Source organism: Anser anser (assembly GCF_964211835.1).
Source record: "Anser anser genome assembly, chromosome: 13".
Lineage (NCBI taxonomy): Eukaryota > Metazoa > Chordata > Aves > Anseriformes > Anatidae > Anser > Anser anser.
The window spans coordinates 22,520,872-22,545,045 of record NC_139734.1 but is presented as its reverse complement, the minus strand read 5'-3'; the positions used below and the strand labels follow the sequence as shown (position 1 = coordinate 22,545,045).

Below are 24,174 nucleotides of genomic sequence, written 5' to 3'. Positions count from 1 at the left end.
CTCTTCAGAAGTTTAAAGACAAGTAAGACTCAGAATAATTAAAATCCCTTCTGCAATGCCATTAAATATAAATACAAATGGTGTTAATATCTCTGGTTACTACGAGAGCATTCCCAAGCACCCTCTAATTGTCTAATTAAATCACTAAGGGCTTAGGTTAGTGACAAGGTAATCCTTAATGGTGCCTTGCTTGTACATTTATATAAGGTACAGTACAAGATTGTTGTTTATCTAATTAATCCCCAAGGTCAGATTCAGAGCTGGTGTGCAAGGTAATGTAATTTAGGTCCCTTGTATTTTGTCAGGCTTGCTCAAACCTACTTACACCCAATTGCTGCACAGAAGGAGATGAAGCGACGCAGCTCGCGTGCCGCGGAGCAGGAAGGCAGCCCCAGAGCGCGCACACCGAGCTGTCACCTTCTCTGCCCCACTCTTGGCCAGGCCCTCCATTTCTCCTGCTTGTTGCTGTCCTTGCACTGGGGTGATGTAGGGGGCAGGGGGAGCAGCACACACCGCAGTTTGGGATGCCTGTCTCAAGCCAAAGGAGGAGGTGAGGAGCAACATACTAAGGAATCTGCATCCCCCTGCCTTGCTGCATGGGCAGGATGTGCCACACTGGATTGCTCCTGTACATGGAGAGGGGCAGATGGAGAACCTCTCTCCTGCAAGGCAGATAATTACAGGAGCAGATATTTTCTTCCAGAATGAGCTGCAGAGGCTGAACCTACTCCTGCCCACCTCCCCTCCCATGGCAGGGCCAGCTTTGAAGCGTACCAGCTCCTGTTGCTCATGCTCCAAACACCCCCTCTTGCCAGATAAAGGGAGTCTCTAGTGCTACTCATCACAAGTGCCAATGGAAAAAGAAAAAAAGGAAAAAAAATAGGCAACTTCTATTTCCCTCTCTTTGAAATAACGAACCCCTCCCTCCCCGCTTCTAATGTTGGATCAGACAACGCTGATGGCTTTGGATAGTAACCGCTCGGTCTGAATTCCTGGGCAGGCTGTCAAGTTGTCACAGACCGTACATGTGCAGCGAGTGGATGGTGCTCCATTGTCCACAAATCAGGAACAGATGTGAACATCCTGACAGCCACGGGCTCCCGCGGCAGCCTGCCTTGGAGGAAATAAAAGAGCAGCCGAACTCCCAGAGATGCGGCGACTGCTTCCCCCCTTCCCGCCCCATTTCTCACAATGAAATATGCAAAATGTTAAGAACAATGGGCACGTTATGAATAAAGATGTGCAGCTGGGCAAATAATAACCCCTTCCCCATCGATGCCAGCCTTGACCCCCAAATCATCCCCAAACCATGCTGGCAGCGCTGCTGGAAAATCCATCCCTGCAAAAGGAAGGGATGGATTCCTTCCCCTTCCCCTTGCACCCTGACAAGGCCTGGGAGCCCCCCGAGGCTAAGGGCAGCATTCCCAGCACACGCGTATAGCACCAAATTCAGCACGGTCCCGATCCTGACAATGCTGAGAGCTGCTACAACAAACAAGCACGGCCCAAAGCCGCTGGCCTTGCTCAGGAGAAGCGGCTCACGGCCCTCACAGCCCCACGGGGAGACCTTTCCGACCACCAGCTCCAGGGCTGGCCTCAGCCCACCCGAGTCAGAGTCGCAACTTGGCCCGCTATGAATGCGGCTCAGCCGGTGCTTTCAGAGCCGCGGAGCCAGGGCTGCGTCTTCATTTCCATGGTCAGGGTGTATAATTCCCTCTTACATTCCTGGGCTTTCTGCTTTCTTTTCATTTGCACCGTTGTAAATTAGTATTCGCTCCACTGGAATCTGTGGCAATGTAAACACTCTGTTTGCAAGAAGAGGGCTGGCCTTTTTAAAAACTTCAACTGGTATCTTTTACCGGGACGCATAAAGCAGAGAGCAGATTTCCGCTTATATTTGTTGTATTTCAAACAGAAGCAAATGTTTATAGCCGGGCTGTAAACCACGATAATGTGGGACAGATACTTTACAGAAGCTGCACTTGTAGACAAAGGAAAAGGAGAACCCGTGGGTTAACTTGGAAGTTTGGCTTGCCTCTGCAACGCTTCTCCCGCCTTAGACGCATTTACCAAGCATCAGTCACATCCTACACATTTATAAAATTACACACACACTGAAGTCATGCACCGACAAAAATACACATACACTGAGTCACACTCCTGTGAAATTTAATTTGTGTCCGGTCCCACATTTATGCAATTTCACACACTCGTGAATGGATATCCTGGCAGCACAAAAGCCACCGACACGGCCCCTCAGCCCCCTCGAGCAGGAGCCTGCACACCGTGTGCTTACGGCACGGAGTCGCGAGCCTCGACGCCGACATCTGGCAGGCGATGTGAGAGCAAGTGGACAACAAGGCGAGATATCACTGTCATCCCATGCAGCAGGGCAACTGCATTCCTGGGAGACAGATGCGATTCTCCAGGATCTCATCAGAGAGCCAGAAAGCGCTAGGACCCTCGCACGCCTATGATATTTGAGCCAGCGCATCCCCAAGTCCAGCTGTCTCTTCGAGACGCTCCCTGACAAACAGTTTCGGTGACCCAGGAATATTATCTTAGCAAATCAAAAACGTAAACATTTGGGTTCAGGACTGTGCTGAATGGATTTGAAAATGAGTTATGGTAGGAACCCGGCGAGGAGTCTGAGTTTGGTTTGGCAGTTGCCTCCTTTGCCTGGAACCTGCTTTTCAAGATTAAATACGATACTCTGCAATACATCCAAAATGTCAATTACTCCAAGTCTCTCAGGTTTGCAATTACAGAATGCAAGTCATGTTCAGCATTTTATGAAACTGCTTTTTTTGGCATGGACCATCTTTCTCTTATTGTAAAAAATAACTCTCAAATCAAAGCATTAAATCAAGGCAAATACACTAGAAAAGGACGCTGGGCTGTAAACCCTTATAACGCCGTAACTGGAAGGGGGCTGAGCGAGACGATTTCTGTTCATGGAAGGAGAGCACCGAGTGGTAAATCAGGGAGAAAGAATGTGAAACCGTCTTTGTTGAGGAACGCCTAATCCCCCCATCACGGAGCTAAATCCCACAGTCACCCTGTTGGACGCCCCCATGGGACAGGGGAAGCAAGCCTCCAGAAAACACCTCTCCCACTCCCCTGCAATCCAAGAAGTACTGTCATGTCTCGCATTTCATCATGCTGCAGAAGCAGCTGCAGGCAATTTCTTTCAGGCTTTTCCAAGCTTTAGGTCTCTGCTGCCAGAGGCGCTCTGCCCCCTTTCTTCCTCCACATCTGTAGGGCGAGTGCAGTGGATTTGGGAACGCCGCCCGACCTCGTTCTCACAGCACTGGGGAGGACTCTGGCTTGGAAGTGGCTGCAACACCAGAGTGCTCCACATCCCTCTGAAGGTCAGGCTCTGCTTTGTGTGGACGCTGCCTGCACTGCAAAGGAAAGGTGAAGCTCCTGGCAAAGCAGTGATTACAGGGGAGTGTATTCGTCTCTGAACCAGCGAGCCTGGCTGACAGGGAATCACCTTCCTTCCGCTGTGAGTTCAGCTGCAGCTTCCCAGCCTTTCAAGTCCTGTCAGATCCTCCGAGGTCAGGGGAAACCTTCAGCGCCGGATCTTTAAAGACACTTTAATTCATGTCACTCCCGAAGGGAAGAGCCAGCAGACCTGGTAGGACCTGTGCTTCGGGAGGCACCTCAGCTGGGTGACACCTCACCTGCACATAATGTGTGCGGGTGCTGACACCCACCCGCCTCGCAGCAGCCCGACCAGATTCCTGGCTGGGCAGGAGATCTGTCCCACTGGTTTCGGTCCCGTTGACATTCCCATCCCGGCTGATGGCGTCTGGCTAAGCCGGGGCGGCTCCACACAGGGCTGGCCGCAGCCATCCCAGCCTCGGGATAAGCACATTTTCATCCATGCGCACGTTTTGTTATTTCCGATGAGGAGCTTTGGCAGGGGATAGCCAGGAGCTGTGAGCTCACCGTGTTGATGGTTCCAGGTCAGACCCGGCTGCTGAAAGCCCTCAGCAACATCGCTGTCCCCATGCACCAGCATTGCACGAAGCACGCCGGTGCTGCTGTGCCAGGCAGCCAGGCACCGCCAGCCCCCAGCTCCCAGAGCTGCCACCTCGGTGCTTTTCTGCAGCACAGAAATCCTTTACTGCAGGAGAGGGAAAGGGAGCGTGCATCTGGCAGAGGCGCAAGGCAGGAACCAGAAGCTGAGCGAGGACTGGAGCTGGCCAAGGAGTCTTAAAAATCCCTGCCATTGGACTCGAGAGCGCCATTCCTCTGGACCCTGCTGCGGGCTTGGGCCCCTTTTGGATGTTATTCCTGGAGATGCAGGTGCACAGCGTTAAGAGATCATTTCCTGTTTGCGCTGCAGCTTCAGGGGATGGATTTACCACTGGGCTCAGCCTGCCCTCCTTTGCTCTCCATCCCCCTTTGTGCTCACCTCTGCCTCTGATCCCCGCAAGCACCTAAGAGCCAGGCAGATCTGCTGCACAGCTGGAGATGTCCTGTTCTGCAGGGAAAACCCAGCTGCTCTCCCAAAAGGCACGCTTCCCATCAGGGGAAGAGGCAAACAGCTCCTCGGTGGGGCCTGTGCAATAGATAAGGACCCGAGCGAATATTAGAAAATGAAAAAGGCAGAGCAAGCTGAAGGAGGGAGATACAAGCTGAAAGTCAGGCAGTAGTTCTCCCTCAGCTGAAAAGGGTTTTAATTGCCAATCACACAAAGGTGATCTGTAAAACCAGCCTGAAGTGGGGAGTTCATTTGAAACACATGCAGGGACTGCTTAAGTTGCCAATGGAAGTGCAATTAAGCACAGGAGCTGCGGAACAGGACCTGCTGGAGCCAATACAGATGGCCCCACATTACCAGCACTCAGAATAAAAACCTCCCTAATTGCAGAAGTTGATGGAGAGGGAGAGACTTGCCTCCTCTCCCCAGATCAACACAAATCTTCCAAAAAAAAAAAAGCCACTCTGAAAACTTTGGTTACTAAGTGAGCAATTTGACTCAGAAGTTAACTGAGTTTTGTCTGCCCTTAGCAGCCTGTTTCCATGTGTTTCACCTGCTACACATGTATGAAAGGGGCAAGAATTTGTTACTCCAAAAGAAAGATTTGAGAAAAAGACGGGTTTGTCTGTGTCAGATGGACAAAGGCAGTACAGTCACACCCTCAGATCTCTCCTTCCCTCTCCACCCTTTGGTTCATCTCCCTCCTCATGGGGCAGTTCTCCTGCTGGGCCCATTTTCTTTTCAGATTATCCAGACTTTTGAAATGCTTGGGACTGGTCACTCATCTGCAATAATGCCTTTGCATTGCAAAAGCAACGAAGGTTAATATCTGATTAAGAAAAAATGAGTAGTATAATAAAAACAGATAGTATCTGTCATTTAGATCACACTAATTTAGGGCAAAGGTTAAGAACTGTGTTAACAAGGAAGGCCATATAAAAAGGCATTTCTTACAGCAAAAACTCACCTGAGAGCTCTTTGTACGTGCTAAAGGAGGAAGGAGTCACCTCAAGCTCCCAGTCCTCAGTGTGAAAACCTGAGTGATGTAAAGTCACAGAGCATCTCCTGGGATTTCAGAGATGCTGGCCTGTTGGAACAGCGCTGCTGTCCTGGAAAAGTCGTTGACCACAGCTGCCCCCTGCAAAGAGGATGCTCTGCTGGGGTCCCTGCCTCGCTGTGCTCCATGCAGGACACCTTGCAGAAGCAGGAGCAGGCCCCGCTGATGATAAGTGCAAGGCACAGAGGAGGCTCTCCAATTACCTTCTGGAAACTTTATATTCTTGTGAGCTCAGCCTTCCTTTATCAGCAGAGATTCAGGTCTTAACAGCAAAGTGAGTTACGCTTGGAGGAAACTGAAACCCTTGGTAAAAAACAATGTTATCTCAGTGAAGAACAGCCCTCCAGCAGGGCACGCACCAGCAAATCCCAGCATTTGCAAGCACCTGACACCAGGGATATTTCCCCTGTTCTGCTCTACCCCTCCCTCCGCCAGGAAGCCAGTGCTGGTGGAAGGGGCAGGCTGGCAGCCCTGGGACAAGCCCATCCCGAGGTCACTTCCAAAGGACCATTCGCTCCTCGGGCTCCGGGGTGTTCCTGGCCCACCAGCACCAAGAAGTGACACTTTTGAGCTGCATTTCCCTCTGACAGAGGATGGATGCCCAGTGTGGGAGGGCCTGGCAGGCTCCACAGCCCGTCTCCCCACACTGGTTGATGGCAAGGTTGTACCAGCGAGCTCGGCTTCTTCGTCCTTCATGGCAGGATGTCAGCACTCACCAGCACTGGCCATGAGAAAACGGGGGCAGCCCTCAAGGACCAGCACCGCCCCACAGCAAGGATCAGGCATCATTAACCTCCTCATGGATGCTTGTCTTGGATGCTTGTGCTGAAATGGCGAGAACTGGTGGTCTTCAGACACCGGGCCCCCAGGTCCCCTGGTACAGGGGAGCAGCAGCGCCTCGTCAGCCCGTGGTCACAGGGAGATGCTGGGAGAACTTTTTTCCTTTGGTATAAGTTCCTACAGTGCATTTAGACTATTAAACCAAAAATCAATTCCCATTTGATGTTGCATCCCCAGAAAGGCTGCTCTGACAATCTCCAACCACCGAGGGCTCAGACAGGGAGGCGAGCTGGGCTCGCTGCCCCTCGTCCTTCCACCACCGTCGCTGCCATTAGCTGTTGAACGCGGTCCAACAGCGCTCTAAGAGACGCCGAGAGCCTGTCAGTCGCAGCATGTGCTCTTTCTCATTCACTCCCCAAGAGAGATAGCTGTGGATGGAGTGGAAAGCTTTCCGAGTAAGGCTTTTGGTTTGTTTTCTGTATACAAGTTGCTGTGTGTTTATACTGGGCTGGAGAGGGTGTATTAAAACCGGGGCTATTGCATGCTCTTTAAGCATGTAATTACTAGAAAAGATATTGATACACTGAGAAGAGTTTAAGGGGAGGCTATAATGATCCAGAGGCTGGAGGAATCCAGACAGAAGTATTTTAAGTGCAGCATCTGCCTACTTTAAGCAAGCAGCAACCAAAGGGCGAGATGACAACATCCTGCAAATAGCTAAAGTGCATAAACACTGCAGGGAAAAAGGCTCCTGGTACACACTGCTAAGAGCCAGGGATCACGGTAATAAAGAGAGCTGCAGCTGAATATTGTTAAGCTCCCTGAAGTGAAGGTGTGTTGAGATGGCAGCTCCTCAGGGAAAGCCCCAGAAAGGACAGGGGTTCCCTGGGCAGCAGGCTGCTCCTCCAGCACAGCTGCCAGCCACCACGGCCGTGGGGCAGGGAGAGGGGAGCTGAAGGGTCACAGGCACGATCCTGGCCTGCAGCAGTCCTGCTGCTGCCATCGGAGGTGGTTTTCTTGGCTGCAGAAACAACCTAAGGAGAGGGCATCAGGTGAGAACGTGCCATTGCAGCAAAGGAGGGTGCCCCATCTCTGAAAACTCACTGTAATTCCACGGTAGCCCCCACCCCTCAGGGCCAGACTGTCTACAAAGGTCTTGCATTTGGCATGGGAGAACAAAATTAACCCTTGAAATGAACCTTTGCTTCTGGCTAGGCCTTTGTAACATCCATCTCCTCCACAGCTTCTAAGGAAGAGCCAGGTCCCAGCTTTAATTAGCTGCTAAGAGCTCGCTTGCTCTCTTCACCCCAACTACCCCTGTTCACAGAACTTGTAAAAGTCTAATTATCTTCAAATCTTTTAGGCTGTTAAAGGTTTTGTTCCAAATCTGCCACCAACTCATGTGATGTCAGTGGGTCTGTTTTCTCCTGGCCTTTTCTCCCTGGAAATCAGGGCAGGAAAGGTGCCTGTCCCACAGGAAACCAGAGGTAATGAGCACTGCAGGTGTCTGAAGGTGGCCACCTCACCTTCGGAACCTTCTTTTTTGCTGACTTTCATTTTCAGCCCCAAATCATTTTAATAAAGTAAGAGTTCAGTTTGAAGAACAATGGAAGGGAAGATTTTGCACATTTGAATTAAAGAATTTTATCACTTCCCAGAGGTGATCAGTGGAAGTCTGCAACGCAATCGCATGCACAGAGCCGCACCAACCACCACCCCCAGCTGCTCGCCCTCCCAGCCCTGCTGCCGGAGTCCTCCACTGGGCAATCTTTTTGCTTTGTAATCCTACTTGAACACTTTAAACGCTATTAAGTGCGGACACCAATACTGATACAGCACTGCTGATTGCACCAAGGAGGGATTCATGGCTATTTAGGACCCTATTAAGTAAATACAGTGAAAGCAGGCAGTCATAACCAGGTAATAAAAAAAGCATCAAATTATTTTTATAGTTAGAGCTACCAGAAAGTTCCTGTTCATCCCAGTACAAGTATTGTTCCCTGATGGTAAAAAGATTGTTTGGAGAGGAGGGACAGCTGCTGCCTTTCACACTGTTAATTATGAAGATGGGCTAAGAATTAATCAGGTAAGGGGAGGGATAAAAAACCAGGATGAGGAACTACTGAATTTGTCCTTTAAAGTAAGTTAACCACCCATTGAAACTTGTCAGGGACCCAACATATACATCCCCACATACATCCTCCGCTTCCAAAAATGTTAATCTACAGCTCGTTTTCTAACCCTATGCAAGTATATAGGGTGCATTACATTGAAATTCGGCTGGACACCCAGGAAGGGAGAGGTGCAAGGCAGAAGGCTGGTGCCCACTCACCACCTGCCCTGCGGAGCAGTGGGAGGCGATGCCTGCAGATCCCCTCCGCCCTCGTACACCGAGCACAGGAGCTGCCAGCTGCAGTGTGAAAACTGCTCTTCCCCAGCCAGAGTGCCAGAAAGCCAAGCAAAATCTCAATCATCAGAAGCGAAGAATCAAAACCCATCTAGCTGGCAGCCGGGCTTCGGAGCTGCTGGTCTCGGAGATGGGATTGATAAGATCCCTGGGAGGCGCTGCAAGATGGGAAGTCTGCGTGCCAAACACAGCCAATTAATGTCAGCCCTTTTCCATGCCAACCAATTAAGCTGTGTATACTTGTCACCAGCAATTGAGAAGGGGGTGGAGGGCAGAGAGGACACGATTCCAGAGGAGCCTTGAAGATATAAAACCTGCTTAATTTATGGAGGGGAGGGTGAGGGCGTAGACACCCAGCACTAATCCAAATGGGACCTGATTAATGTCTTCACTAATTTAGGAGCTGCTTGGCTCTCATGACCTGGTGAGGCTTCATTTAACAGAAACCAGGCTGGCATGGGAAGCAAAGAGCAGCTTAACAATGTAAGAAGCAACAGATGGGGTCTCCAGCCGCCTTGCCAAGCACCAAAACTGTTTTCTGAATGCTTTCTCTTAAACCTCCAAAAGGGAGAGAGGAACACAGAGCGATAATCACAACCATAAAAACGTGTGGCTTACCCACTAAGTGGGCAGCCAAGGGCTCTTTTGGCCAGGGAAACAAAGCTGTGGCAGCAGGAGCTGGTGCTGAGCCCTGTTCCCCACATCTCCAAGAACTGTGGACAGCAGCAGGGGCACAGAAGAAAGGCAGCTTTTGACCTGCCTAGCCCAGTAAAAGCCGTGGGCTGCTGCGAGGCAGAGGAGGGTGAAGCCCCCGGGGAGCTCACAGGGGTGCTCTTGGCCAGGCAGTGCCTTCCTGGCACATATGAGCCAAGCTGCTGTCCTGGAAAACAGGCAGCCTCCCTCCTGACATAACCAGTGCTTCAAGCTGCAAGGAGCTATTTTGGAACATCTTGCAGCAGAGAACATCGCTGTTTTGGAGGTGTCCCCAGCACCCAGCAAGCCCCCTTCTCAGGGCGAGCCACCTCCGGTTGCCTCCCCAGACACCCTGCCTTGGCTCTGTTAATTGCATGGCAAGGAGCCTTCGGGCACGGGTTAGCAGCGGGCAACCACCAGCGTGTGGTGGCAAGTTACCTGGCTGACTGCAAGAGAGATTGAAAGATTAAAGCCATGGAAAAAATGCACGGAAGCAGGGAAGTCAAACGGAGCACCCAGTTCAAGCCTCAGACAATCCATTTATCAGACAGGGGAGCAGAGGCACCAATAAAGCATGGAACAAAGCAAGCCTGCCTGCGTCTGGAGCTTTTTAATAAAGAAACAGTAAAAAACAAATAACAGAGCAGCCCCACTAGCTCTTGCCAAGGGGTTTCAGGAATTGCACGTGGCAGAGGAGAACGGCTCAGACAGTTGTATCTCCTCGAAGCCAACGCTGTGAGGAGTGAAAGGTGTTGTTCTTGTACACGCCATATGCCAGCATGTAGATGCTAAAAAAATACTGATGTAGGGGTTTTGTGGTTTTTTTTTTTTTTTTTTTTTAGGATTTCTTATTCTTTCCACCCAGGAAATAATATCCGTTTCCACAGATCCTGGTTGTACTTTGTCTCTGGAATACTTAGTCTGCAAGCAAACAAAAATAAGGAATGACCACTGACCTCCTCCTCCCTTTTTGTTTGCATTTAAGGCATGTACATTAAAAACAGAGGATATTTATTGCAATTTCTTGCAAAGCCTTCATAAAACACCACATAGCCTGAGGAGCACAATAACAAAAGCAGTGTTCAAAGTCAAGTCAGATAGTCTCGCCTCTATTTGAACAGGGTTTTTTCACCTTTTCATACAAATGCTCCAGGATAGACAGAACAATGCCTGACATTTCCGAAGCCTGCATCAGGTCCATTTAAAAGCCTGGCGTGCACAAACCACGTTGTTGATCCCCCAGTCTAAGCCAAGTATGAAGACAAAAAATAAAGAAAAAGTTTTCCTTCTTTTCCCCCTGGATACAATAGGCACCAGAAGGCCAGGCTTTCTCCTGAGCTTTCTGATGCAGCAGGCACCGTGACCCTGCCGCAGCTGTGCTCACCTCCACCAGCATCCAGCCAGGTTTTGGGGGCGTTTCTGGGACTGAGCTGCAGCCACACTGCTGCTCAGCATGGGAACAGAGCTGCTGAAACCCACCAGAGGAGCTGGATCCAGTGACCCACACCTTCATAAACCCAGCAGGCAGCATCCCGCCTCCAGCATCCCCAGCAGCCCCTCCTCCTGAGTCTGAACACGCCTTTTGGCTCGCTGGAGTCCATCCCTGGTATTTACCTCTTCCCTCCACAAATGCCAGTCCTTTGGCCAGCCGTGCCCTGCCGCAGCTCGAGCTGCTGTGCTTCAAAGGCTTGGAAAAAGTGACAAGCAGCAGCTGCCTCTGCTGGATATGCTAAAAGCAGGGAGTGCCATTACCTAATCCTAAATGAGATGTGTGTTTTAGAGCAACAGCTAAAGTACGTGGCTGCCTGATACACTCCCTTTAAAAGGGCTTCGTCTCAGCTGGCTTGATGGGAGATAAGGTGGTTGTGGAAAAACAGGGGAGTGTCAGCAAGGAATGAGCTACCCCTTCCTGCTCCGCTTTTAATTGATGAGGAGCAGCTCCTGGCAGAGATGCCCTCCCCAGGAGTTGCAGACCTAAGATTTACACACAGTCTCAGCGTGCACAAACGCAGATGTACCTGGCAAGCAATTTACAGCGGGGAACAGTCAGAGCACACCAACAAGCCCCACAAATGAATTTCTGTTAAGTGTTGCCTGTTCCATCATGAATGGCTTATTAAAGAAGTCCATGGTGTTGCTCTCTGCACATAAAGTAGTTTATTGCAAGTGATTTATTAAACTGCTCTAACTTGTCAGCAGCCACTTGAAACATCCACTTTCTTTTCTTCCTTCACGTTTGCTAATGTCTTTATAAATAGCTGAATAAATAAATCTCCAACACTTGTGTCTGACTGTCACATACCCAAAACTCAATCGATATCAGCCCAGATTAGGAATGAGGTGAGACTGAGCCCTCCCCACTTATAACCAGCCCCATCTGTTGAGGTAAATGGATGGTAGCACACTTCCAAAAGACGTATTTTGTGCCTTCTCGCAGAAGAGCTGGGCTTGACGGTACCTAATTCTCCCCGTTTCTGGCCTGGCCAGTAGGTGCCGGATCCCTGGGTGAGATGAATGGCACTGCTGCAGGACTCCTCTCCCGCATCCTTCCAGCAGAGCTGCTCATGGGCAGACCCTGCTGGCTTTATAATCTACGGAGCTAATAGAGTTCAGATGCTTTCAGCTCAGTTCCCACTAGACAAATCTCTTTCCAGGACAGGACTCCTTCCTATCATTAGTTTTACCAGTCTCAGCTCGTCAGCCTTAATTTATTTGCTGCAGAATCACTGTTATTTTAATGATTTGCTCTGAGTTGAAATTCTGCCCGTTCCCTCCTAAAGTTTATCCCTGTTTTGAAAGAGCCCAAGTGCTGCTTCTGCTGGTCCCAGCCCACAGAGCCCCCTGTGCCACTCCAGAAGTGTCTCTACAGCACACAAAAGCCAGGCTAAGGGTGGGTTTCCCCCCGCCCAGATAAATGCTTGAACATAACACACCACCACCATGCATTTGCTGCTCCCAGCTCAGGTGCCATGGGCAGAGCAGGCACCAGAGCCGCTGCAGCCTCTGCAGCCCAGCCGCGGGTGCCGGCCTGGCTCTCCATCCATCCTCCTGTCCCGGTAATTTAGCTCGGAGCTGCAAACCATATGCTCTGGATGCGCCTCTCTCCTCTTGCTCTGGCTGTTGCCGCTGAAGTCCAGGGAGATTCTCTGGAAGAAGCCACTTTTAATTTGTAATCTGATTAAGCCATTAGAGGCGAATAGAGCAGTAACTAACACAAATTGCCAATCGTTTCCATCAGCAAATCCCCCCAATTAATCCTGAGATTAACCCTGATTACACACAGTAATGGTGATCAATGCACCCTAATGGGGTAAATCCGCCCACTCCACTTTCTTCCACATCCCAGAACGATCAATTTTAAATCAGCATGATTTATCTGGCAGGATCCGAGCGAGGCAGGGAGTGGAGATGGGGCACCGCCTGCATCTCCAGAAACAATCAGAGGAACGCTACCTCATTAAGCTAACTGCCTCCCTTGGGGAAAAGAAAGCCAAACTCGGAAAAAGAGCTGGATACAGAGAAACAAAGTGCAGGGGAACGTGAGACATTTCATCCGCCTGCCTACTGCACGCCTGCCCGTTTGAATCCTCCCGGCACTAAAAAGCTCCTGCGAGGTGATGAGACCAAATGGCTCAGAGCAAGGCTGCACTTCTCAGGGATTCCTCTGTCAAAGCGAGGAAGTCAGGCTGCAGAAGAGCTGAAAAGGAAAAAGCCTTCCCACTTTGTGATCCAAGCCTCTGTTCTTCCCTTTGCTGCCGAAATCAGAAGTTACCCAGGACCATCCATTCCCGAGGATCCCCAAGCACTTCGCAAGCTTCAGAGCCTGGCTTAGTTCTCACTTACTTCTGTGTTATTTATAGAGCAGCTGATATCCAAATTCTTGCTTCAATGGGGATTTTGCCTTTGTACAGACTAAGAAAGGACTAAGTCAGAAGCTCAGGATTTGACCTTTGGTATACAGAAATCAATTCATCCTGCACTGAAATGCAACCATCTCCAGGGTGAAATGCAGCAGTAGTTTAACAGTGCATGGCAATAAAGCAGGTTGATTTATACAGCCTTCTCCTCCAGTACTACTTCCCCTACTTTGGCAAAGTAGAAGAGGAGCAGAGAAAAACTGCTGGGAGATGTGCTAGGCTCCATGCAGCATCGCGCTGCAGCCCCTGGGGCAAAAGAAACTCCAGCGGCTCAGGGCAGTGTTGTACCCAAAGGCTGGGGCCTGGGCAGAAGTCACATCAGTAATGGATTTTGCTGTCCCCAGCAGCATGTTTTGCAGGTTTTGTGATATGGGAGGGAGCACCTCAAGGATTACAGTTCCTCCTGCTTTAACCCGAACTCTGACCAGGTATATTCCAGGTGGACCCTTTCCATTATTCCCCCACCAGCAGCTTGCCCTGTGCTGAGTCAGCTTTCTTCCACCAGCACCATTAACACTCAAAGTGGCATAAGCCCTGGGTTCACACCCTGCCTCACACCTCATTAGGATGATGGGGCAACATGTCCTGGCAGAAGTGAGAATCCTTTCCCGTCCTTCATCTGATGGGTGAGGGGAGAGAGGCAGAGGGACACCAGAGGGACTGCAGAGCTTCCACACCCCCTGCTCAGCTCTTCCCATTAGGATTTAGGGAAATGCGATGGGAGCTGCACTAGATGTACCCCTAACACTGTCATCTCTAGATCCAGCCATGCAAAAACTGAGCTACGTGCTCCATAAAAGCAGAGGGTCTTTTCCATCCCATTGCACCTAGGTCCTGAGGTGCTGAAGCCACCAGAAATCCAGTCCCTGTGCAAGTATCACAGCACATCCTGACCCACCTAAATGCTGAGGAGGGGGGTACACAACCCCTGTGGCTCCATGCCCATTGCAGGACCCACACTTTGCTGCACAGACCCAGCTTCTCCTTCCCCCAGGAGGGAAAACCAGTCTCCTCCTGTCCAAAACACAGCAGGGGTTCCTGTGCCAGGACTGGAGTTCAGGGAAAGCAGCTGTTCTGTGTAGCAGCTCCTCTGCCCGCACTGCCTGCTCCAGGAAGGCTGTCAGAGAGGAGAAAAACGCACAGCAAGAGGCTGCCTAAGTATCAATCAGCCTTACAGTCCCCCAGGGAGGAAAGGTTTAGTTCCCCTGCAGAAGCAGCGGTCAATAAACACGGCACGTGCTTTATCGCCTGTCACGGCTGCCCTCTCCCATCAGCAGACCTGACACCAGCCCAAGGCAGGAGAGGAGGCAGGAGCCCAAGAGCCTGGCCACCTCCTTTCAGCCCCTGCCTCCTGCAGGGCCACAGAGGATGGCAGAGGAGGAGATGTGCTGTCCTGCACACCGCAGTGGAAAACAGAGCAGATCCCTGTGCTGACACAATACAAGGATGTCCTGGGATAAGGAGCATCTCACAACCCAGACACAGCTTTAGGCCGGCAAGCTCTACACAATCCAGGGGATTTTTGTAGTATTTTTCCCCCAGTTAAGCTAAAAAGCCTGGGACACTTGAGTTCTGCCCACACAGCACATAGAGAGACTGTAGCTCTGCTGCTCAATAATTCACTCTAATATATATGGGATCAGTGACCCCTCACAGCCAGGCTCAGTGTCCATCACAGCCATGCCCCAAGCCCCCATCAATCTACACGACCCCGTGAATCAAGCTGGCAATACACAACCCCATTCCCCAGGGCAAGATCCTGCAGCTCTCCCCCTGGAGGCACTTCCCAGCTCAGGGGCAGGCAGAGGAGCTCGTCCTGCTGTCATTGCTGGGACACCTCCAAGGCAGGAGGACGCAGGTGGCTGTGCTCCCGCTGAACTGCTCGTGGAGCAGGAGACACTCACGGCAAGTACCAAAACTGGGGAAAGCCTAAGGGAAGTACTCTGGCAATTCAAAGGCTGCGAGAAAGCAGGCCAGGGCCATTTCTCCTGAGCCCTGCCTTTGCAGCCAGCAGGCTGGGTTTGCACCTTTGCACGCACAGCCCCAGGTGAGCACTGTACAAAGCACACCAATGCTGTCAGCATTTCCAGCTAGCACTACAATATCATCTGCCATCGTTTGAGACATGGATCAGACCCCAGACACACATAGGCACATCCTGCAGGTGATGTTTTCCACTGCTGGCTACGAGGGGTTTCAAAGCACTTTGTTTCGGGATGAGGTGCAGGGCCCCAGTGCCTCAGCTGCCCCCTCTCCCCCCCGACTCCTACAGCCTCTCTCAGAGGGGCTTTTTCTCTCCTTTGATGTTCAGATGAATCAAGCCTCAGCCGTGAGAAGCCCCACGGATTTATGAACTCCTCCTCTATGATGTCTTTCCAATAGCATCCCCCAGCAGAGCATTTGCTCTCCCTTCCTCCCTCGCTGTGCTGAGCCAAGCATTCCTTTCTCCTCCTCCGTCCCCTCTCCGCCGGCCGAGAGCTGCTCTGCTCGACCAGAGCACAGGCTCCGAGCAGAGAGCTCTGCAAAGTGGGCCACTGTCAGCTCATTTTCCTGATTACAGCAGGTTTGATGCCTCCTTGCTGTCAGCCCCACAGAAGGTAATGCAGGCTCACTTGACAGCCAGAGATGAAATACTGCAATTCAATCTACTCCCACCCCAAATCATGCCAGGTCTGCAATTCTATAGAAGTTGCCACAGACTTGAAGAGAGAGGGACAAATAACTGTGATGGAAACCATTCACTGGAGACTTCTAGGGGAAATTATACACCCGCAGGGGGAAAAAGGATCATTAGGAGGTGACAGGAGAAAGCATTTGCATTGCAAGTCAAACCAGCTGGAGGCTTGGAGGGAAGCATTGTGGTCACTGCCCTCCCCAGTCCAATTCAATCAACTCTAACAATTGGGAAAGCCTGGAAGACAGCCCCACTAGCTATTTGACCCACATCCCCCAAATATAGAAGTCAACCTTTACCTATAAACAGAAGTGGAGTGTTGCAAAGGTCCCACAAAGTTCACCTCCTGCATTAAACCCAAACACAAAAAAAGATCTGTGCCTGTCTCCTTTTTAGCAGTCACCTCCACCTCGACAGCTTCTGAGAGCCATAACTGCATGGGGAGATTGCTTTGCTTGGCAAACAAACGGAGATTAAAGCGAGTTCACCAGGAACATCTCTATTTAGTTTCTGGGCTGAGCATGCTGATAATGTGATGGCACATTTAACTTTCGCTGCTTGAAACAAGGCACAAGGAGGTGGAGGAGACGTAAAAATGAAGGAGAGTTTATCCCCAGCATGAGCATCACACCAAAAACCCTGTCCCCAGATGCAGCCCAGGCCATGCAAACGTACACAGGTGGGCTCCTGAGCCACTAAGGCAGAAGCAGCAGGCAGGGAGAGGGGCTGAGCCCACCTCCAGCAGCAAGCACACAGCAGATCCAGAGGGGTGGAACAAACCCCCCGGGACAGAAAGGCTTCACACCCCACCCCTCGTTTCTCTGCCAGAGCATTAGCACAGTTCTCCAAAACCCAGGAGAGGAGGTTCAAGGAAGGGGAGTGATGAAAGAGGGGCTGAGAGGGGCCGCTTTCCAGCCAGCTGGAGCAAGGGCTCCTCATCATCCCCTGTGGATCCCAGGATGTGCAGAGAAGCCCGCCCTGACATTTGCACACAGGCTAGAGCCAGAAGCACTGGATTTGCAGCTCTGCCTTGGCTACAAGCACGGCATGGAGGTTTGCAAGGCAGCCTCCAGCACGTCCTCAGATGGCCGGCGCAGCATTAGCAGTCTCAGCACAGCCTGGCAGAGGCAGCTCTCCCCGGTGGGCAGAGCAGGCGGGGAAGGAGGTGATATACTCAAGTGACATTTGCGCCTGGGCGCAACGGCGTGTCACTCAGCACAGCCAGACCACGCGGCATCTCTGGGGCACCAAAATTACACAGCCGAGTAAAGCCTACAAAATCCATCTGCCCTTTTCAATATTTGGAGATAATTAACTCCTCCAAGCTGAGATATTACAAAAGAAAGCTGTTAGTGAATCTGTTCAGCCACAGGCCTGGCTGGATATGGAGCTTGCAGGCACGGAGCTTGCAGGCACCTGGGACACTAAAAGGGCAAGGAGGACATTTCATATTGCCACACATTCCTGATTCCCTTGTAGATAGCCCACAGGGGGACACACACACCACAATAGGCCAGAAGAAAAAGACCAAGAGCAGACAGACTTACCAGGAGAGAGAGATGTCATCGCCACCCCCTCCGCTGGTACCATCTGAACCACAGACATCTCTGGATTATTCTGGCTCCAACAACCCACCTGCAGCTGACCAGCACCCAAACCAGCCAGAGCCCCCTCCCTGCGGTATTTATATGGCCTGCAGCTGGCCCAGCCCTGCCACCAGCAAATCCCAGTCAGACCAGTTGATTGCAGCTGCTGGAGGGGGGCAGTTAACATTTTCCCTTCCATCCTCACCCCAGAGCTATACACCCACCGTGGGGTGATGTCAGGGAAAGTGAATTCAAGGGCAGTTCTGCTCTCGTGTCTGCTCTGTTCTTCACACCCATCCCGTTCATGTTTACCCCAAGGGTGGGAGAAGCTCGGCGGCACGGGGTGCCTGTGGGCTTTGGGAGCCTGGCACTGCTCTGGGTGGGCACCCGGAGCTGCAGGCTCCCCGTGCATCTGAGCAGATGTGCAGGCTTATCTTTGAATAAAAAGCAAGCCAGCGGCCAGCAAACAGGGCAGGAGGGGAGGCACATGCCCAGAGTGACTGGGAGAGACACAAACTGAGCAAGCAAGGGAGAGAGATGTGCAGAGCCCTGGGTGAAACCAAGAGCCTCCCGGACAGAGAATTCAGCAGGCATCTCCTCCTGTGAGCCGTTATACTGGTTTTGACAGACTTTTCTCACCCTACAGCACGAGGGATGTGAATCATTCACAGGTACAAAGTTTCGGCTGCCTGGAGAGCTAACACGCTTTACTAGCTCCCCAGGCCGCAGGTTTCCCAGCCCTGAGTGCTGCATGTGCTGCTCGTAAAACCTCAGGAAAGCCTGGGGAGAGGATGAGTAGGATGCGTGCTGCTGCTCACCTCCCTACCCCGCACCTCTGCCGCCGGCCCTGGGAAAGCACAGCATAAGGCCATTAAGAAAGAACCTGACGAACTCAGGATGAGGTCCTCAAGCAGCTGGCAAGGTTTTAAGACTCTGCTAATTGCTGGAGCGGTGCAAAGGCTGCCAGTCCCCGGAGCAGGGCAGACGCTTCCCGCAGCAGCGACCCCGTGCAGAGCCGCCGCTTCCCGTCCCCATCCCCGGCCGCTGCTGCCTCTGCGGGTCATGGGGGCAGTAAATATTTGCACAGGGCTGGACAAGGAGAAAGCAAACAGGGTTCTTTTATTTATGGGGCTTGGCAGCCCGCTCCCCGGGCAGCTCCACGGCGCTTCCGTCCTCACCAGCCCCTGCACACCCCGGCTGCTCCATGGGAGAGGCGAAGAAGTGAGAGATGTGAGGCCAAATCGGGGAGGACAGGGAGGAAGCGTGTGTGACAGAGAGAGGGAGAGTGTCAGAGCCGGGATTTGCAGAAGCAAGTAAAGTGGTGTTGCACGGGTGTTTTTGAAGCTGTGTTTATTTTACCTGCAGGCTGGAAGGAGGGAAGATGGATGCATCTGCTGCTCCGGCTCCCTCCCACTCCCAGGGCCCCTCTCGTGCAGCCAGGCCCACTGCGCTGGGTCCCCAGCAGGATTAAACACTTTTTCTGTGCCTTTTCCTCCTGCAGAGGGTGGTTCCTGAGCCCAAGGGTCTTCCAAGAGGGACAGCAGGAGCCTGGACCCTTCGTGCATGGATACAGGTTTGTGCCGGGACACGCACACGCCCGCACACGTGTGTACATGTAGGTGACCCTTGCACAGGGCAGGGCTCATTCCCCTCCCCGGGGCACCCCCCTGAGATGCTCCCCAGCCTCCAGCACGTGCTCCAGAGACACAAGCCATGGAAATACCTTCAGAGCAGCTGGGTGTCCCAGGAGAGCCTCATCTGCTTCGTATCATCCACCCGGAGACTGATGGCAGGAGGCCGAGGGGAAGGAGCTCGGGGTTCACTGACCCCTCTTCGTGCTGAGTGTCTGGGTTTAGGAAGGATTCAGACTTATTACAAACCTCCGGAGTTGTTGATTTCTTGGATTTCTGTCATGTCATGAGGAGCTTTCTCCGGGCTGGAAAGGGCAAGGGCATGTATCTCATTCCATAAACTCCTCTGAGATGAAGGTAAGCCCATGAGGCCAGGGGTTAAAAAGACCCAGACCAGGCTGGAACTAATAATGTGGAGGAATACGTGAACAACAGGATCCTGGTGGCTCTTCGGGAGAGGTCAAGATGGTTTGCTGGTGATGGACAATGTTTGTTATTACATTGGTGCCCGGCGTGAGGGGCTGTGCCGAGACAAGCCCCATCCCTAAACCTACTAATAGCTCGGAGGGATAATCTGTCCTGGCCTGTCAAGCCTGGCGCTGCCCATCGGTTCCTTCAGCATGGTTGACAAAGTGCTTTATTTATGCACCATGACCAACACGGGGACTGGTCAGTCCATCGCTCACTCCAGCAGCACAAGCAGGAGAGTTCCTTCTGACAGAGGGATTGATGGCCTCCAGCTGGAGGTCTCCACAAGCTGCAGGATTGATCTCCCTCTCCCAGGTAAACCACAGTGCTTCTCTTTCAGGCGGTCGTTTCTCGAGCCAACAAATGCACAGTAGCAGGAGTGGGGGAGATCACAGCGAGCAGGGGCTGTGCTCCAGAGGTGGAAAGGGGGAGCCAAAGCAGCACCCCTCTTGCTGCACCCACGGAGCGCACCTCTTCCGAACCTGCCTGCCTGCTGCCACCCGCCAGTTCCAGCCCCCAGCAAGGGCTGGGCTGCACCCTTGGGTGTCTGTAGGAGGACAAGGCTGGCATTCCTCAGGGCTAGGGGAGGTAACGTCCCTGGAACAGCAGAAGCAGGCTGTCACACAGGGTGTGAACAAGTTTTGGGCCAGAACTGGTTGATTTTCAAAATCTCCAAACCGGCAGCCCTGGCTGGGTCTGACTCTCTGCCTTGCTTCTTCTGCCATAATTCATCCTGCAGCAAAGTGAGGCTAAACGGTTACCATATGGGTTCGATAGCACGCCGCACCTGTTTTCCCCCGTAGATAACCACATGTGGTACAGCATGATGGAGAGCCCGGGCTGTGCACACACATCAGCCCCAAGGCAAGCCTTGTCGTGCCGCGGGGTGCTGCTGCCTGCAGCGGGGACTCCTGGAGCCGCTCATCTCCCTCGTGGGTCTGCTGGGCTGGGTTTGGGGCCCCAGGGAGCAAGCCCTAAGCCATGAAGACGTCCCCAGCTCCAGACACCACTGGATCCTGCCCAAAGGTGCCACAGGTGATGCTGCAGCCTGCGCCCCCAAGCCAAACAGCGATGGGAGGGCGCAGAGAACAAAACACCCCGTCTCCATCAGGGGAAAAGGAAAGGAAGTCAGGGGCATTTTCCTCTTGCTATCCATGCATTTTCTTTCAGGGAATGTAAATTTCCACGAGGAAACAAACCATCGCTGACCTACAGAAGCCATCTGACTGGAGGCTGGGAATCTCTGGGACGAGTTTACAGAGCTCCGCATAAACACGGCAGACGAGGCGCAGGCCTGTCGCAGAGGCGTTGCAGCTCACACGTACGCATGTTTGCAGATGCCACTGTTCAGAGCACATCTCTGTGGCACAGAGGGGCTGCTGGCCACAGGCAGAGCGATGCCGCCCACCCCGCTGGTGGCTGCGTGCAGGCAGAGCCTCCCTAACCCTGCCGTGCCTGGCAAGGAGCTGCCGAGGCTCACACTTTGGCTGACTTTTTGCAGTCAGAGGTCGTTCTGTTTTAAAGGTCTTGCAGAAATAATGAGCCAAACTGATTTGCTTAATGCTGAAGGCAAGCCAGCACGTATCAGCTCTGCTGCGAGCTCACAGCACTGACAGAGATGGAGCACCCGGCCGGGCAGAGCGCAGCAGCACCAGGGTGCTGGCCCCAGCACCGGCAGCCCTCGGGCTGTGGTGGGGGGCTCTCAGCAGCACCCCCTCCCCAGGAGCTGTCTGCAATGCCTGCCATCCCCCAGAGGCAGGGATCATCCCCCTGTGCCGTGTCCTGGGAGGTGCAGCAAGTGATGGCATGGATGAGGTGCTGCCAGCAGTATATGCTCGGTTTAACCCACCCTAGACATCACTCAAGAGGGGTTCGTGCCCTGTGTTTCTCTGGTGCTGGTTCAGAAGCAGCCCGGGACAAAACAGAGCTCTGTGCCCACACTGATGGGTGCTTCCCGGGCTCGGAGCAGCTGGTGACATTCTGCAGGTCCATGGCCAGGTTTGGAAATCCTCATTGTATTCTTGGTCAGTCCTCACTCCCTAAGCAGTGCTGCACCTTAGGCTGGAGCCTCCTCAGACAACCCAGAAGCCGGGCACGTTCCCTGCTTCCCACTCCCTTCCCCACGGTGCCCTGCAGCCGATGCAGCACCCAAACACTGGCAGGGGAGCTGCACACCAGCCCCAGCTCCAAGAGGGGCTGCGGGGCCAGCCACAGCCTGGGTATCTGCCGGTCACGGGGGGCACAGAGGTGGCTGCTCGCGCTCTGCAGCCCGAGGGGAAGCCCCGGGTATCTCTAACCCGCTTCCACTTTTTCCCTCCCGGACTGCTAAAATATTTATGTCAAAGGTAGACATTAAAATTTAAGGAAAGCTAAATAGAATTTAAACTTGTGTATTTTGAGAGGAAATGAGTCCCGTAAGGTGATCATGCTGCTATGCACAGATGATTGATGTCGGTTTATCTGCTACCGCTAAATGCTTGCAAAGGAGACAAGAAAAGGATACAGCCGAGCTCTGCGGGGTGGGGGCAGCTCCTGCCACTGTGGCAGCTCCGAGCTGGGAAGCACCGAGCGGCTGTGCCGGGCCAGCCTGGGCACCACAGCCCCAAACAGAGCTTTGGGCTTGCACAGTGCAGGTCTGGGCTTCTCCCGTCCTTGCTGTGAAACCACCAGTGAGCACGGGGATGGAAGAGCAGAGAGAAACTGGGGCCTGTAGCTTCTGCTCAAGCACTAAAGTCTTTTCCTTTTTATCCTTTCCCTTTTCCTTTCCTTTTCCCTTTTTTCCTTTTCCCTTTTTCCTTTTCCTTTTTTCCTTTTCCTTTTTTCCTTTTTTCCTTTTCCTTTTTTTTCCTTTTTCTTCTCTTTTTCCTTTCCTTTCCTTTCCTTTCCTTTCCTTTCCTTTCCTTTCCTTTCCTTTCCTTTCCTTTCCTTTCCTTTCCTTTCCTTTCCTTTCCTTTCCTTTCCTTTCCTTTCCTTTCCTTTCCTTTCCTTTCCTTTCCTTTCCTTTCCTTTCCTTTCCTTTCCTTTCCTTTCCTTTCCTTTCCTTTCCTTTCCTTTCCTTTCCTTTCCTTTCCTTTCCTTTCCTTTCCTTTCCTTTCCTTTCCTTTCCTTTCCTTTCCTCTTTCTTCTCTTTTTCCCTTTTCTTCTCTTTCATTTTCTTTCGTCTTTTTCCCACCACTGTCAAGAAAACCACTCGAACACATGAGAAGTGCCTTGATAGCTTCTTTCATGGTTCCCACCCCTCGTGTGGATAGCACCACACCACTCGCCAGTGGTGTTATTACATGGGTAATATCTTGCTCTCCCCTGCCTGGAGATCCCAGAGCTGCTTTTGCTGGCTCTATTTCCTTTTCCTTATGAGGCCGCTTTGTTGGCCTGGCTACTATTTGCATAATGGTGCCCATAATCACTTGAGAAGGAAATCATTTCCTTTCACTGGAACTGGGGACCTTTTCATTGCATTTATTTATATATATACATTCCTGAAAGCCGTGCACTGACAGATGCTGGAAGCGGCCGCCCCCTGCTCTGCAATCAGACACCCCTCCACCCCGGCCTTGCGGCTTCCTTTTAACATTCTTTTTTTTCCGCAGAAAACAAGGTTTGTTGATTGAACGGTGGTGCTTTTGCAAACGTTGTTCGCTGGGTCCCAGCCATCTGTTAATGCGTTCAAGGTTACCCAGGGGCTGACTCATGCTCACGTCTCTCTCCTCAAATCCTGCTCTTCCCCGTTTTATACTTCCTTGGAAAGAGACGCGTGCCTTGGTATGTTCGACACCCAGGGAAGCATTGGTGGCTGATTACCAGCTGCCAGGTGGCCGTGTCCTCCAGCAGGGTGCCAGGCAGGCCCTGGGGGTGCCACCCCTCTCCGTGGGGCTCCCGCGGGCTGGGGGTCCCAGCCGGGAGGAAGGAGCTGTTACTTATCATCGGCCTCTTCCAAAGTCGTTGCTCAGGTTTCCTCGCTTTGCGGGTAGATAAATATGTGTATGTGAATAAAGCCCTGGGACAGGGAACGGGGAACGAAAGCTTTTGCTCCAGGAATGCAGTCAGGAAGAGGGGGCTGGGGGAGAGGAAGAAGAGAGACAGAGCAGGGGTGCACGGAGCAGTCCCAGCGAGGTGCAAGTAGGAAAACAACGAGGCTGCTTCCAGTGCAAACATGAGGGCCTGGGGAGAGGAAGGTGCCCGTGTGATCTGCTGGCTGTGTGCAGCACGGGCTGCTGCCTCCCCCAGGGCTGAGGCACGGGTGGTCTGTGAGGGTCCTGCCCTGTGCCGCTGAATCCACCCCTGCAGGATCCGTCCCTCCATGATCCGTCCCATGGACGAGCTGTTGCTGCCTCTTGCTACCCCCAAAAGCCCAGAGCAGAAGTGGGGCTGGACGTTTGCAACCAAGCGGAGAGGGTTGGGGTTGGTTTTGTTGTTTTTATTTTTATTTTTTTATTTTTTTTTAATGGAAAAAATGCTGATGTGTCAAA

The 24,174-nt window shown here is 52.3% G+C and overlaps 1 long non-coding RNA gene across 2 annotated transcripts; it reads right to left on the bottom strand.

The window, feature by feature from the left end:
* Window positions 1-1,205: 1,205 nt before the first annotated feature.
* On the bottom strand, window positions 1,206-22,830 carry LOC310880671. Of its 2 annotated transcripts, XR_014571847.1 has the most exons (4): window positions 17,568-22,830; window positions 5,460-5,630; window positions 4,424-4,570; window positions 1,206-4,302 (listed from the first exon to the last, which is right to left on the bottom strand). It is a non-coding gene; the product is annotated as an uncharacterized lncRNA (long non-coding RNA). The 2 variants fall into 2 exon arrangements; XR_014571848.1 differs by lacking the exon at window positions 5,460-5,630 and having other exon boundaries at window positions 17,568-22,171.
* Between the last annotated feature and the right edge of the window lie 1,344 nt (window positions 22,831-24,174).